This window comes from Eurypyga helias, unplaced genomic scaffold (genome assembly GCF_000690775.1).
Source record: "Eurypyga helias isolate BGI_N326 unplaced genomic scaffold, ASM69077v1 scaffold16941, whole genome shotgun sequence".
NCBI lineage: Eukaryota > Metazoa > Chordata > Aves > Eurypygiformes > Eurypygidae > Eurypyga > Eurypyga helias.
Genome location: NW_010229120.1, coordinates 10,452 through 24,981, shown reverse-complemented (window position 1 = coordinate 24,981; position 14,530 = coordinate 10,452).

Below are 14,530 nucleotides of genomic sequence, written 5' to 3'. Positions count from 1 at the left end.
GTAGCCTATGGAATTGAGAATACTGGATAAAGAGGGATGTTGTAATACAAATAGAGCCTCTGTAAGTTGTAGGGGATTTACTGCAGTCTGAAATGAGGGGGGAGGAGGGATTGCTTTGTTTTATTTTTTGCCAACTCTAATTTATAAAAAAGTGGGATTCATCTTGGGCAGTTCTCAACAAAAATGACATCAATATCAGTTGTATTGCATTTGACTGTTCATTTGACTTCATTTGACAGCTGCCCTGTTCATTTGACTTAATGAGGGGTGTCATTTCTGCCACTTACTGATAATACTAGGGGGACACATCTCTCGTTCACTAGAATGTTTTGTAGAGAAAATAAAATAGCAACATGCTGAATTCAGCTGGCTGAGTCATATCAGCATTAATTTTAGCTTCTAATCCAGACCTAGTGTAGATGAAAACTATTGTGCTGATTTCTTTTGTGGTGAGTCAAGTGATCATTAACTGAAAGAGATGTGTCCATTAACCAGTTTCTTCAGAAAACCAACAGTAAAACATTGCACCCTTTCAGTAACAGCATGTGAAGTACAGTGTTCTCACTGTTTCCATTAACTTGGAGAACTGAATAAACTGAAATGAAAGCACTGCAGAGAAGAAAAAAACCTCTGGTGGGTAAGAAATAACCCTCAACTTCAGAATTCTTTTGGAAGCTTAAACAAAAAACCTACCAACCTAACTTTAACACTTTAAGCTTTTACAACACTTACACGAGTTAGACTGCAAATAATTGAACTTCACAGGTTGTGAACAGACCAGTAAAGGAACTGCCATTCATTTTTTCATGCATCTGTAGTATCATGTGCGTGTGTGCTTCTGTGACAAACGCTGTGCATTAAGCATTTCACATCAGAGAAATAAAATTTCACAAGAAATATTCTTATTTCCTTTCCCATAAACTCTTGGTAAGTTTTAGCACAGATAGAGAATTACTCTCCAAATAAACTGCATAGTCTCTGTAAACTGCTGTTGCTGACCACGTTAAAAAAAAAAAAAAAAATCAGTTAAATCTCTGTTGGCCAGTCAGCTTAGCTTGAAAATATGTGTCTCTCTATTAAAAGACAAAATGCATGAAGTACCACCACTACAAATTGCTGGAGGTAACGTGCAGATTTCCTCTGATTTAAATATTTTCCGATCAGTAAATCCTTTTTTCCAAGTAAAAGTAAAGTTAAAAAAGGAGTTCTAAAATACACACCCACTACCACCTTTTATAACATCACTTTTTTTATACTTGTGTAAAAATCTTATATACAGGTTGCAATGCAAAGTATTAAGTCCAAATGGATCTCACAATCTTTTCAGGAACTTTTAACATTTTAAAATGAACATGGGGAAACCAATAATCGACCTCTTGAATTTTCATTTAAAAATAATAAATATAACTGTTAATATTTGTTTTGAAGGCTTCGGTTGATTGTTTTATTGAGTTTTTGTTAATCTCATCATAGTACTTCTATATTTGTAACTAGCCCTTATATCAGAAGTTGCAAAAAAAGACTGGTGAACATTTGCATGTCTTTTTCAGTGACATTAAATGTTTTCTGATACTTGGAATGATTTTCATGAAGTTGCTCTTGAAATATGGGCAATCTAACACCCTTAGGGTGAGTGGTGCCATGGATCCACGCATTGCAAGAGCACTAGACTAGCTTGAAGGTAGAGGGGTTGTTTCTGTAGAGAAGATGTGGGCAGAGAATTTAATAGTGTGGGAATTAACAGAAGTTCAGACTATGGAAATATCCAAGTTGATACAAGTTTTTTCAGCATAAATGCAGGTAAGGACACAATGAAATCTTGACGAACAGAAGCTGATAGCAAAACAGTAATGTGAATGCTAAATGAATGAGTTGACTGTCTTTGGGTCTGATTCAACCATACATGCTTTTGCCTTTTATGTGGCGGCAGTTCCTTAAGTTAGCTGAGAAAGAAATTGCATTTAGGACTTCAATTTCTAGGCTTGTCTCTTACAGAATTGGAATAATTTCATTTAAATGAATCTTCTCTTTATTATTAACAATTGCAAGATAAATTCTATTGCTTAATACTAATAGCCTGCTGCATCTTTTAGAATCTCAGAATGGTTTGGGTTGGAAGGGACCTTAAAAACCCTCTAGTTCTAACCCTCCTTCCATGGGCAGGGACACCTTCCACTAGGTCAGGTTGCTTAAAGCCTCATCCAGCCTGGATGAGGCCATTTCAATTCACAAGACCTAAGAAGAAAATCTTGCAAGGATAACTACCTGAGATTTTCAACATTTGGTTAGTGTAAAAGGTCAAGTTAAAATAAAAATTAAAAAAATTTGCTATTGATTTTTTTAAACATGTTTGAAGCAAAACAGGCATTTCTAGTCTTGCTTGTGCTTAGTATGTTTTGCTGCAGCAGTTATTGTTTACTCAATGTAGGAATATGTATGAGAGACTGTTTTTTGTTAAGCTAACTAAACCTAAAAATAATTTAAAACAGTTCCAAAATCGTGTTTTATCTGGTTTAAATGTATTTAAATGTGGTCTGATTTAGGTATGTAGTTGATAGTTGAAAATTTTTTATCCTTGGATTGGTTTGTTACAAGCACGACCAGGATAGTATGCTTCTAAAACCAAATTTATTCTGAAGGAAAATGCATACTGCAAGTTTACATTGAATGACACATGTGATAAGGTACTCACTGGCAGGCAGTGAGGTTACTGAGAGTAATTAGGAAGAAGTGGGATAGAGGAGCTGAAACTCCCAATGTACCCCCTTCCTTGAATTGTGGAGGTTAAAAAGAAGTCAGGCAACAAAGTTCTTGGATCTACACCCCTTCCACCCATCCTTCCATCCGTCCTTCCCACTCCCTGCAGAGTGTTTTGGTTATGGTTTATGGCTTCAAAATTCAAGAAGCCTGTCTCTTGGCTTGATTTTCTGCTGACATTTCACAAAAATAGTTGGTTCTATGAGATGAAAACAAATACTTTGGAAATATTTATGATTTTTGATCCAAAACTTCATGACAGCAAGTTCCAGACCTCTGTTCTCATTTAATCTAACCCTGAACCATATTCCCGGTCTACATTCCTCTCTCTTTACAAAGCATTTTATGTGCTGTGGTTTTTATCAGTGTGTGATGGGCCAATAGTGCCTAAGGTCTGCTTGGTATGAAGAAAGTGATTGTATATGGCAGTATGAGCAGTGCGTGCGGTAAGGGAGCTGCAAGGGGGGGGAAACTGACACGTAGCAGGTGTGCAAGGAATAAGCAAAAACATTTTATTATGATAATGATCATGAAACTGAAGGCCAGAGAATGTGAACTATTTCTAAGGCCCCTGACATTTTCATCAAGTGGTCTTATGGTACGTGCTTGCCATCATCTGTGGGGAGTTCTGAGAAGAAAATGTTCGTTCAATGCTGCTGCTTTTAACAGGGTCCCAAAACTTGATGTTATCACATAAAAATAAGCTTAAAAATGAGCGGAAGGTGTAGGTTGAAGTGTTTTTACGAAGCATTCTGGCATCATAGTATGTTTGGGGTTGTTTGGGGCTGGTTCATGTTTTGCAGTTAGGTTTGGGGGTGCAGAAGTGAGAGTGTTACTGAGCCCCACAGAACAGGCTGAATAATGGCTGCAGCCAAGTGTGTTCAGGATGGGTATATCCTTACACAGCTTTTGGTAAGCTCCACCAAAATAATTTGTACCGCTAATTCTGGTGGTCTTGGGAAAAAGAGAAATGTTTGCTGTGTGGCCACAGACCCTACTTAACAGGCCTGCAGATCCTTTTGTTTTAAAGGAGACTTTTCTGTGATTACCAGAGCTGGGGATGTACAAGGAGGTTGTCCTGGATCTAGCAGTTAGGCCTGGCGTATCTTCTACTGCTAAGGTTTTGTTTGCGTCAGGGACCTTCCTGGCATCTGAACTGGCTCAAGAATACTGACCAGTTTGTTAGCAGGTCGATTTGCTGAAAATCTGCAGCAGCTTCCCTGCTAGGAGGGAAGGAGCGTCCAAGCCTGTGGGAGTCTCCATGCTCGAGCAGGAGAGGCTGCCCAGGCAGTGGCAGAAGAGTTTGGTTTCCCACCATGGGATGTGACCAGCTACAGCTCCGGTGGAGGAGTGGCGCTTAGGTGTAGTCGTATTGGGGTGATCTTCTGTGCCCCCTCTCTTTCAAGGAGCCCCACGTCGAGCTGATACAAAATCACAATCTTGCTTTCAGAGGCACAAAAATGACACGAGTCTCTGTGGGAAACTACTGGGCCCGGTGCATTGAGCGTCAGTCCTTCCCAGGGATTTCAGGACACTGCACGTGGGTTTCAGCTTATTCTCTAAACAACAGCTATTAAGGCAGTCTTGAATGATGCAAATAACTAAATCCATTAGTTTACCAGCCTGTGCTATTTAAAGCCCTGTGTAAGGTGCTATTTATTGGACTAATTAAAAAAAAAGGAAGTCTGATTGCGGTCACTCAACATAGACATTTTGTCCTTAGTGTGTCAGCCTGGTCAACCCAGCAGCACAGTAGTTGGGGTCTTTTACCCTTTTGGAAAAATTCTTCTAGCTACAGGTGTTTTTCTTTTTCAGTAGGGAGGTTCTGGAAGGTCACCAAAGCATGAAATCTATCCTAATTCAGCTTAGCTGCTAATCACATATAGAGAAAGGAAAGTGTGACTGAGTATTGAGTAAATGTCAGTTGGCACCTGTTTTCACAATCTCAATTTGTTTTTCTTCTCACAGCATATTACACCTCTTAATTTAATTTGTGACCGGCCTTTTCTCCTCCCAGCTGTCCAGGGCTGCAGCGCACACGGTCCAGCTGGTGTTACCGGGGGCTTTGCCCAGCCCAAGGACTGAGCTGAGCAAATATCCAAGTCCCGCAGCCGCCTGGGGTCTCAGGCTCTCTCGCTGCCTTATCTCACTTAAAGGCTGGTAATTCGATTCCCTGGACCTGAAATGGAGTATGCATATTTCGGATACCTTTAAAATGTCTTTCCCATCCTAACTGTGTTGTTTTGGGATTAAAATGGACTTTAGGTTACAGAGTGGCCCATTCAGCAGCTTTGCAATAATTACAGTACTAATGCTGATTTAAGTTTGGGTTTTTTGAACAGAAAATTTCCTAATGGTATTTGCAGAAGGGTAGGCTGCCTGGCAGTTGTACTGTGAGTATGTCACGTGTATAGGCTGCACTCTCCTTCCTTCCCATGTGCAAGCACGCAAAAAGCAGCAGGGCTGAAGAAATTCAACATCCCACCCCTGTGCCCCAGAAAAGTTTAAGGCAGTCCCAAAGTGACGTTCAGAGAAGTAGCAAATTTAATTTCTTGGACCTCAGGCTATGATAGCTTAATCCTTCCTCTCTAGAACAGTTATCTTCGAAAATAAGATGCATGGCTGTCTGGCAAAATTAACAGACAGACTGAACGATGATGAATTTGCAAGCTACAGGCGTGTTATCTCCAGAGCTTCCCTTTAAAGAGGATTTCATCATTCCAGATCAAGAAAGAAGAAAACTGCCTAGCCCTGTTCTCCATGAGCAAATGTTTCTTGTCTTCTCCCAGCTCTGTGGATTTCTAAAAATTAGTGGGTTTATGTGGTGGTGCATGTTATTTAAATAGGCTGTTAATTTGCTCTACAGAAGTTAATCTTGCCACTGAAAACTGTTAGCTCAGGATACTTCTGATAAATTGATTGTCTTACAAAAATTGTCACAATTATTTGTTTGTTGTTACTGAATATGACTATGACTGAATAAGAATATGACTGCTGTTACCAAGTTTTGCTGGTTTAATTTGGGAAAAGTCCTGTATTGTAGGACATTCCCAATGTTAAATGATACTGCTGCTTTTTCTCTCCTTAAGTTGTTCCAGAGTTTGTATATGTTGACAGTCTTTGAACAATAAGTCAGATTGAAAACATATTTCTGAAAATGGGTCCTAAAAAGAGAAGCTGCATGAAGATTTTCTTTTTTTTTTTTTGGTGGCTTCATGGGAAATACTTGAAAAGCATTTAATTTAGAAGCAGCTTTGGTCAGCACAGTTGGTGTTGGCCAACTGTTGGTGCAGATGGTGTTGGCAGAACAGGTGTCAGACATGATCTTGCAGGTGGAAAGGGAAAAGACCTAGATGGAATCTGTTGCTGAGTTGTCAGTCCTGCCAGCTCACAGGGACAGTGTAAGGAAGCTCTAGAAACTCTTTCATATCTTCCCCAACCCCAAAACAATTGCCTTGTTTGTATTAAGGATGTCCTGATACTGCACTTAGTTTCAGCAGGTTGTTCTCTATTGCCTTTCTCTATCAGTTTCTTTCCTCCGTGTATCTATAAAAGCTTCTGGTGGGCAAAGGAACCGATATCTATTAAAATCTTACCCTCATTCTGCACGTGTTTCATGCATGTAAGATGGATATTTGAGAAGAAACAATCTTTCAATTTTCAGGTTTTGATTTTTAGTAAGCCTTTGCTTGCACATGATGACTAAAGAGGAATTTTTAGAAAAGTCACTCTTGTCACAGCCGGTTACTGCTTGAAGCTTGAAACTTAATGCATGTTAAGGTTATTGTCATATAGGTTATCGTAGCTTGCTTTTTTCCTGGGCCTTGGCAAGTGCAAGTCCCGGAGTCCATATTTTTAACTTAGGCTATTGTAACTTTCTGCTCTCCTGACATAGCTGTTTTCAGAGTATATGGTCTTTGTTAGGGTGACTATTTTTTGTTTATTTACTGTATTTACTTATGTTTCATGCTGACTGCCACTATTTTGAGTAAAAAATGTGTGGATGGCAAGGCCTATTTTGACAGATCTCCAGCTAAACTCAGAAAGTGAGTTTGCATGGTTTGCATGAAATGTTGGAAGAGCTGTTTGACTTGCTGGCAGTCTTCCCTTTCCCTTGCCTCGCTCTTCCATGTTTATTTCAACCCTTACTTTTAATCCTACCCCTTTAAAAGGTACCACAGGGCTGATACTGCAAATAATTTTACTTGTGTCCCTACTGCTGATGAGAAAAATGGCTGGTAAAACTCCATTATGTGTGGGTTAATCTGTGTAGACTGCTGAATTTCTCATCCGTTCTCTCTGATGAAGGATGCTGCTGCCTAAGATTGTCATGCTAAGGTAGAGAAAATAAAAGAAGGGAAGTAAACACTGGGGAAATAGATTTGCCTAATTATCACTGGTGAGAGTGGGCTGGATTGAACTTTAAGATCATTCTGTCTCCTGATGAACTTTTATTTTTCTAAGTGCAGACAAATTTTGTAATAAAAGCCCAAGGATTAATGCACTTGGCTGAAAAGTACGACCAACTAAAACTAAGTCTTGTCCCTTTCCTGCTGTAAAAACAAGTTGCTACCCTGAGTATTTCAGCCTCAGCACATCTTGAAAAGTCATGAGAAGTAACATCCAAACAAGTCTTGCAAGAAGTGGTGCATCCTCTTCCTGCAAGGGATGGGGAGGAAGAGAAATTGGGTGGAATGCTTCTCTTGAGAGGAGCCATATGTTTAGTTGAGAGAAGCAAGAGGGTTTCCCAGTTGAAAGTGCAGCAAGATTCTGTATGGACGAAAATACAGAGATTTATTTTATCAGCTCTGAATAACTTACCAAAATAAATCAGTAAAATGAGACTTCTAAAAGAATTCCAGATCCCTACTATATAGATACTGCAGTGTCTATACAAATTTTTCTGTCTGAGATGAACAACTCCTGTCCTGTGTTTCTTAAATTGCCCATACACAGCTCCACTGCCCACCTCAGTGTGGTAGTGGAGGAAGGCAGCAGACCTTTTACAGTGCAGCCAAATTGTCTAAAGCCTCTGCTGCTGAAGGAGATGGCCTGGGCAGTCCCTGGTTGTTCTTGCCCTGCTATCTGCCTTAAGGATGATACGGAGGACCCCAGCCATGTAGTAGCCATGTTATTTCACTGCCTTGACCCTCTGTGCCCTCTTGGATCTTTCTGCATGGCTGAGAATGAAAATTGGTGTTTAAGGACTTTTGATAGCTGTGCCTGATAACTGGTAACTGCTGTTTGTTCAAGCTATCTTTGTTAAACGTGCCCCCCTGCCTCTTACTGTTCAGGTTTATAAAAATGCATGCTTAGATTAGACATGCTTCACTACCAAATCTACACGTTAAAGGAAACTTTGCTGCCCCAAGTTCTCATGGCTGACTACCTTAACTTAAACACACACACCGATTTCCCTAAAAGAATGTCTTTTCCAGAGCAACTGTGACTTTGCTTTTGGCTGTTGGCTCCTACAGCAGTACCATGGCATATAGCTGAGGTAAGAAGTAACGTGACTGCAGTTGTTGCCTATCCTTTACTTGCCCTTGCTACTGGAAGACTGTCAGACAAATGAAATGTTCAGATAAGCACCTATCTCCCAGTGTTCATTGCCAAATCAGAGAATTCACGTAATGGATAATATTTAGGTGCTTTGCCTGGTGTATTCAATTACTCTCACAACATGACATCATCTTTCCGCTTGTTCATCTCCACACTCCAGAGTTAAGAGAACTCAGAAGAAAGTGATGGTTATGCAGAATTTTGCAAGAAATGCACTCTGCCACCATATATTCTAGATCATGCTTTTACCCCTCCTTCTCACTGTTTTTGTTAAGGCTCCTGCAGGGGTTGAGTGCAATGCCAGCGGTGCCCCAGCCCGAGCTGTTACCCAGCAGGTCGCGGTTTCACATGTGTGCCGTAATCCTGGTTTGAGACGAAGCTTCTGGGGGAGACCTGGGCTTTGGGCTGTCCCTTTGATCTGCCCCACCTGCAGGCTGATGGGCAGCACAGCTCAGCACAGAGAGTGGGGCAGCGAGCGGCTTGCTGAGCAAAAGTAAGGAAGAAACTTACTTTTGTGGTCCGTTTCCAACTCGCCTACGCGGTTTCACATGTGTGCCGTAATCCTGGTTTGAGACGAAGCTTCTGGGGGAGACCTGGGCTTTGGGCTGTCCCTTTGATCTGCCCCACCTGCAGGCTGATGGGCAGCACAGCTCAGCACAGAGAGTGGGGCAGCGAGCGGCTTGCTGAGCAAAAGTAAGGAAGAAACTTACTTTTGTGGTCCGTTTCCACCTCGCCTACAGTTTGAGTTGTGCTGTGTTTACTTGTGGGGACATGTAGAAAGTTGGCAGAAATTTTTCTCCATCCCTTCACTGTAGACCATGATATCTTTTAGCAGTGAGGAGAGAGGCAGCTTGTCACACGTTTGTGCTGCACTGTTACTGACGTTCCCCTCGATACCTCAGTGGTACCTTGTTAGCTCAATGCTTTTAAAAAGTGCTGGTTCGCTTAAGGGTCTGTGTGACGTAATCTAAATTTAAGGGGAGACTTTTTATCATCTTTTTTTGAAAACTTAGCATGATGCTGGTGCCCTCCAACATTTCCCCTCGCAGAGGCATGGCTATGGGGCTTTCTGGCTATGCAGAAAGAAGTATGCTGCCCTTTTTTTTTTTTCTTCCCTTTCCTTGTGTTTACCAAGAAGGAGGGGTGCTAGCAGCAGCCGTAAAAAGCTTCAGCAGAGGGCATTTCCTGATGAGCTGTTGACTGACTGGTTTTAATGACCCTCAGCTTTTCTCTGGGTCATTAACCCTCCTAGGTAGTTATTAATCCCCCGGAAACGTCCTGGGTCTCAGTGTTCAGTGCTTAAAGACAAGACAGTCTCTTGCAGATATTTTTCCTACAAAGCATCCAAAACACACATTCAACTAAATCTTTCCTTTTTTTGCCTTTCCAGATGTTCCAGTGTTTTTCAGTCTCCTGGAGAGATCTTCTCTTATCTTAGTGATTTATTTTGGCCTTATGTTGAGTTGGGCTGTTGCTGCTATTACATGTCTGCAGATTGAAGGTTTCCACACCCTTTGGTCTTGCAGCCTTCACTCTCACTTCATTAAACTAACTGCAAATGTCTGTGCACAACATAATGATTGTTGTGCTTTTGAACATGTAATTTATTGGTCTAATTCTTGCCTTCTTTCCTTTACAGTTACTGTGCTGTACTGATGGCCAAAACAACAGCCAATTGCAGAGGATGGAGAGATTGATGCTCTTGCAGACATTAGCACAAACACATCTTCTGCATGTCAACAATTAATCTGGTATTTTTCAGAACCAAGGGATAAGGACCTCTGTGGTTCACCAGCCACAGCATGGCTTGAATGAATGGTGCCTCAAAGGACCAGAAATATTTTTATTTTACTTTTGTGTGCTCTTATTTCCCTTAAAATATGACTGCTTAAAGTATCAGGAGGATCTTTAAAAAAATTTACAGATGATGTAAAAACATCTGACACAAAGCACAGCTGAGCCTTGGAGAAAACAACCCATTTCAGCTGCTGCATTTGTGGGTGCAAAAGTACACTAGTGCACCAAAAGCCTGACTCGACACGTGTCCGAGGTACAGTGACGGGAAAACCTGGCACCGGCATGTTATGGGACGCTCCTGGGAGAAACCTCAGCTTCTGGTGCTCTTTGTGGAGCAGCTCTTCCTTTAACATTAAATGTTTTGAAAACTTTACCAGCAGAACTGGTTACTCGATTAGGCCTCTGTAGATACTGATGTATGGGAATTACACACAGCTAGCAAGAGGGAGTTCTTTTTCAAGAGGTCCTTGGTATGGAGAACATTTCTGGGGGACAAAATACCGAATTATGTGAAGTATCATATGTATTACAATAATCCCTCTGGAGAGCACACAGACTGGAAAAAGTTATAACCAGGCTCTTGGCTGTGATGTGGGTAAAAGTTCCCAGTAAAACTCTTTTCTCTGACACACTTTTGTGTCTTGGTGTGTCACTGTCTACATCCAGGACCTTGGAAGGGCAGAATGGCCCAACTATCCCAAAACACACAGAAAAGCCATGGGAGTAGACCTGAGGAGTGAAAAATCATCACAGACTCCTGTTTCCTCCAGTTCAACAGGGATTGCAGACTTTGCCGTGGCAAATCTCCTATTTCCTTCACTGAGTAGGGTGTTGCAGATGGGATTAGGCCCCGTACAAGAAGTGATTCCTTCCCCTTTAGTTGTGGGAAATAATTTTCATTTTCTCTGCAAACCAGGGCTGAATTGCTTTGTGAGGGTCTTTTAAAATACCTATTCAAATAACTTTTTTGGTGTGTGTTCAGACACCTATTACTATTGCGTTATTCCAGTTTCTTCCAGGAAGCAAAATTCACAGCGCCTTTTCCATACAGACCTCTTCTTGCTCATTTTGTGAGGTAGGCAAATTGCTCCTCTGGTAAAGGAGCAAAAGTTTTCCATTGCACGTACTTCCACTTTAAAAGTTCTGCCTACAAAAGTCGGCCTATGATAAGTTTCTCAGTCCTAAATGTAATTATTAATAAAAGGACAGTTGCAGAATAATTCTACCTACCAACAAAAACTTTTAAAATTTACATTGTTTTCAGTTAAAATGCTCAACTTTACAATATCTTTATCTCTAGAGATGAGGGTTTTTTTTCTCCTTTTCTTTTGATTTTGTACCTATAATAAGCCTGTAGGTGACAGTTTAAAATCGAGTTGTTTTTTTCTGTATTTATTCTGCAAGCCACAGGTCTCAGCCCCGTTGCAGTAGTCTGGCTGGAAATAGCACAAATATGAAACAAGACTGCCACCTTCTGGAAATGCCTTGGACGCTCGGCTGAACGGCCTTGCCGTTTGATATTATTTTTTTATAAACAGATGTAAGATGACAGTAAGTATTGATGTCTGCTTTTCTGGGTCTGTGCTAGCTAACTGCATGGCTGGCCAAAGACTGAGTTCCCCCATCACAAGTTTGTGATATCCTGTGGGAGAGGGGTTTCATGCAGGGAAGTCATTACAATCACAGTGAGGATGTTCATCACCTTTAGCTAGCTCTGTGGTCCCTTTTAAGACCTAGAATACCGGGACGGTGGGGTGGGGGAATAATAAACAGTCTAAAGATATTAAGTAATTATAGGCATGGGAACTGCAACCAGTTAGAGCTGTCTTTGCTGCCTTAAAAACTGGAAAAGTGCTGTAGTACCTCAAGTATTCCTGTGGGGATAAAAAAGGGCAAATATTTCATATTTCATCTCTTTAAACTGTCTCTTGGTAAATCCAATGGTGAGCAATGCGGATGTGTACCAGTAACACTTTAAAGAGTTTCTCTTTAGTTCCCCAATTCAATTCCTGGAAATGAAGCTAGCAAATACTGTTTTAAGCACTGTGATAATATCCCAAGATTCAATGTATGGGCAACCACTTGCAGTTCTATTCAGATCCAAACCAAAGGGGACTTCCTTAAAAAGCAGAAACTGCAATATCTGAACCAAATTACTTCACTGATCAGATAGCCCAGTATTTTTCCAGTGCAGCAAGCAATGCCACATTTACTTCTTACTGCGGATACTGTTTTTAAAGACCTATTCAGCAGTTGGCATGCCTGAAGAAAGTGAGGCTACAGACATTATGACACAGTATTTTATAAACAAACTATAACCCTAATAATTTTAAAGGCAGTATTTTTTCAAGGCTGGTTCTGAATGTTTTCAAAGTGATCTCTGGCTGGGACTGCTGTGGGTAGAGAGCCCTGCTGCAGGTCCTCTGTCTTGGTGGGTGCCTTTGCCTTGGCCATGTGCACAAGTGACAGCAGCCAGTCTTCTCCGCAGTTGCTGAATTACGTTTGTGCTGTTTCTCAGCTACTGATTCTCAATGTGACTGACATCTCCTCTGGGATGTTAATAATAAACAACTTGTTTGGCCCTTTGCACAGTTTGCATAAGAACATAAATTAGTCTTCTTGACCTGTTGTCTTGAAGGGCCACACTTACTGTCAACAGTTTTCTGTCATTCAAATGCCACCTGAAATGGCACTTTTCCTATACCATCACATTGCAAAATTATATGTGAAGACTGAAGTTGCTTCCCAGACCTTTTTTTTCAACTGAAAGAGAAAAGAAGGCAGACTCTATGGAAGTTATGCAGACATATATCCAAACTAAGGATAAAACCAAATGTATGAGAAGTGGCTAAATACTGTATTATTCAAACAGGACTAAATAAACTCCATTTACCTTAACTGACCTCTGAATATGTTCACAGAGCATAACAGCATGGTTTGGGTTGGAAGGGCCCTTAAAGATCATCTAGTTCCAACCCCCCTGCCATGGGCAGGGACACCTTCCACTAGACCAGGTTGCTCAAAGCCTCATCCAGCCTGGCCTTGAACCCTTCCAGGGATGGGGCATCCACAGCTTCTCTGGGCAACCTGTTCCAGTGCCCCACCACCCTCTCCATGAAGAATTTCTTCCTTATATCTAATGTGTCTACCATCTTTCAGCTTAAAGCCATTACCTTTTGTCCTGTCACTACATGGGTTGTGCATCATATTTAATTTTTACCTCATGCATTTATTTTGCATCAGTACAAATAACTATATATGACTGTAGGTTACAACATGTCATTTCAAGTGAACTGAGCTTGCATTTACTACACGCAGCTGACTGAAGTTCTCCTACAATGTTACCCTGAAGTAAGGAAAAGCTGCTGAAGAAAACCTGCTCATGAAAGAGACTTTTCCAGTGTGTACTTTGTTAATGGAGTCCAGCAAGCAGAGGTAGAAATAATACTGAGGGTGCTAATTACTTACTGTTTGATGAATTGGAGAAAAAGAAAATTGCCAAGCTTTTGGAAATTGGACCCTTCCAAGATTCAGAGATGAGACTGGTTTTGCTTACCATTGTTTCTGCAAACTGTGAGAGTCTCCTGCAGTGCCCATAATGTGTAAGGTGTTTGGTAATGTGCTGCCTGAAAGTACTTTCAGTGTTGAGGACAATGAGCATGATACTCCAAAATGTGTTTAAACTAACTTAGTAAATATACCAAATAAGCACTTCTAAAATCTTGCTTTGGAAAAGAACCAGTTGAGCTAACTTCCATTGTGGATACTTCTTTGAATTAAAAAAAAAAATCTGACCTCACAGTTTCATGTGATCATGCGTGTGGCTGAGGTGACACAATGAGCCACTGCCACAGCACAAAACAGAACAGAAAGTTGCCATGTTCCATGTGTAATGAACTGACACTCTATCAGGGGCTATTGATGTTCTTGGGTGGCTTATGTGACAGGGACGTCCAGTCACACTGTGGCTGCAGGGTCGCAGTTGCTTGGGTAACCTCATGCTTGCTTGCTTAGGCACAGCTGGCTGTGTGCAGCTACAGCAGGACAAGGCTCACATATACCATTTCCTTCCCAAGGCTGGGTCAAATACCTGAAGGGTAGATATATCTGCTGTTATTTATCTGCTGGGAGTTGGACTGAACTGACTGACTGATTTAGCGGAGGTCGTCACTCGCGTTTTGCAGCTGTCTCAGTTAAGTTGCTGAAAGGAAGAGTACAGACTCTCAACCGTGAAGGGCTTGTGAAGTAGTGCATTACCTCCTTTTAAACCGAGCGCTTGTTCTTCCTTTTACAGGATTTTCTTTGTGAAACAGCAAAATGAATGTGTATGCCTGGACACAGACCTGTAGCACTAAGCATTGCTGCTGAAAATCTGAGGAGAGCTGCCAACTAATTAACACATCCCAGCAGCTTG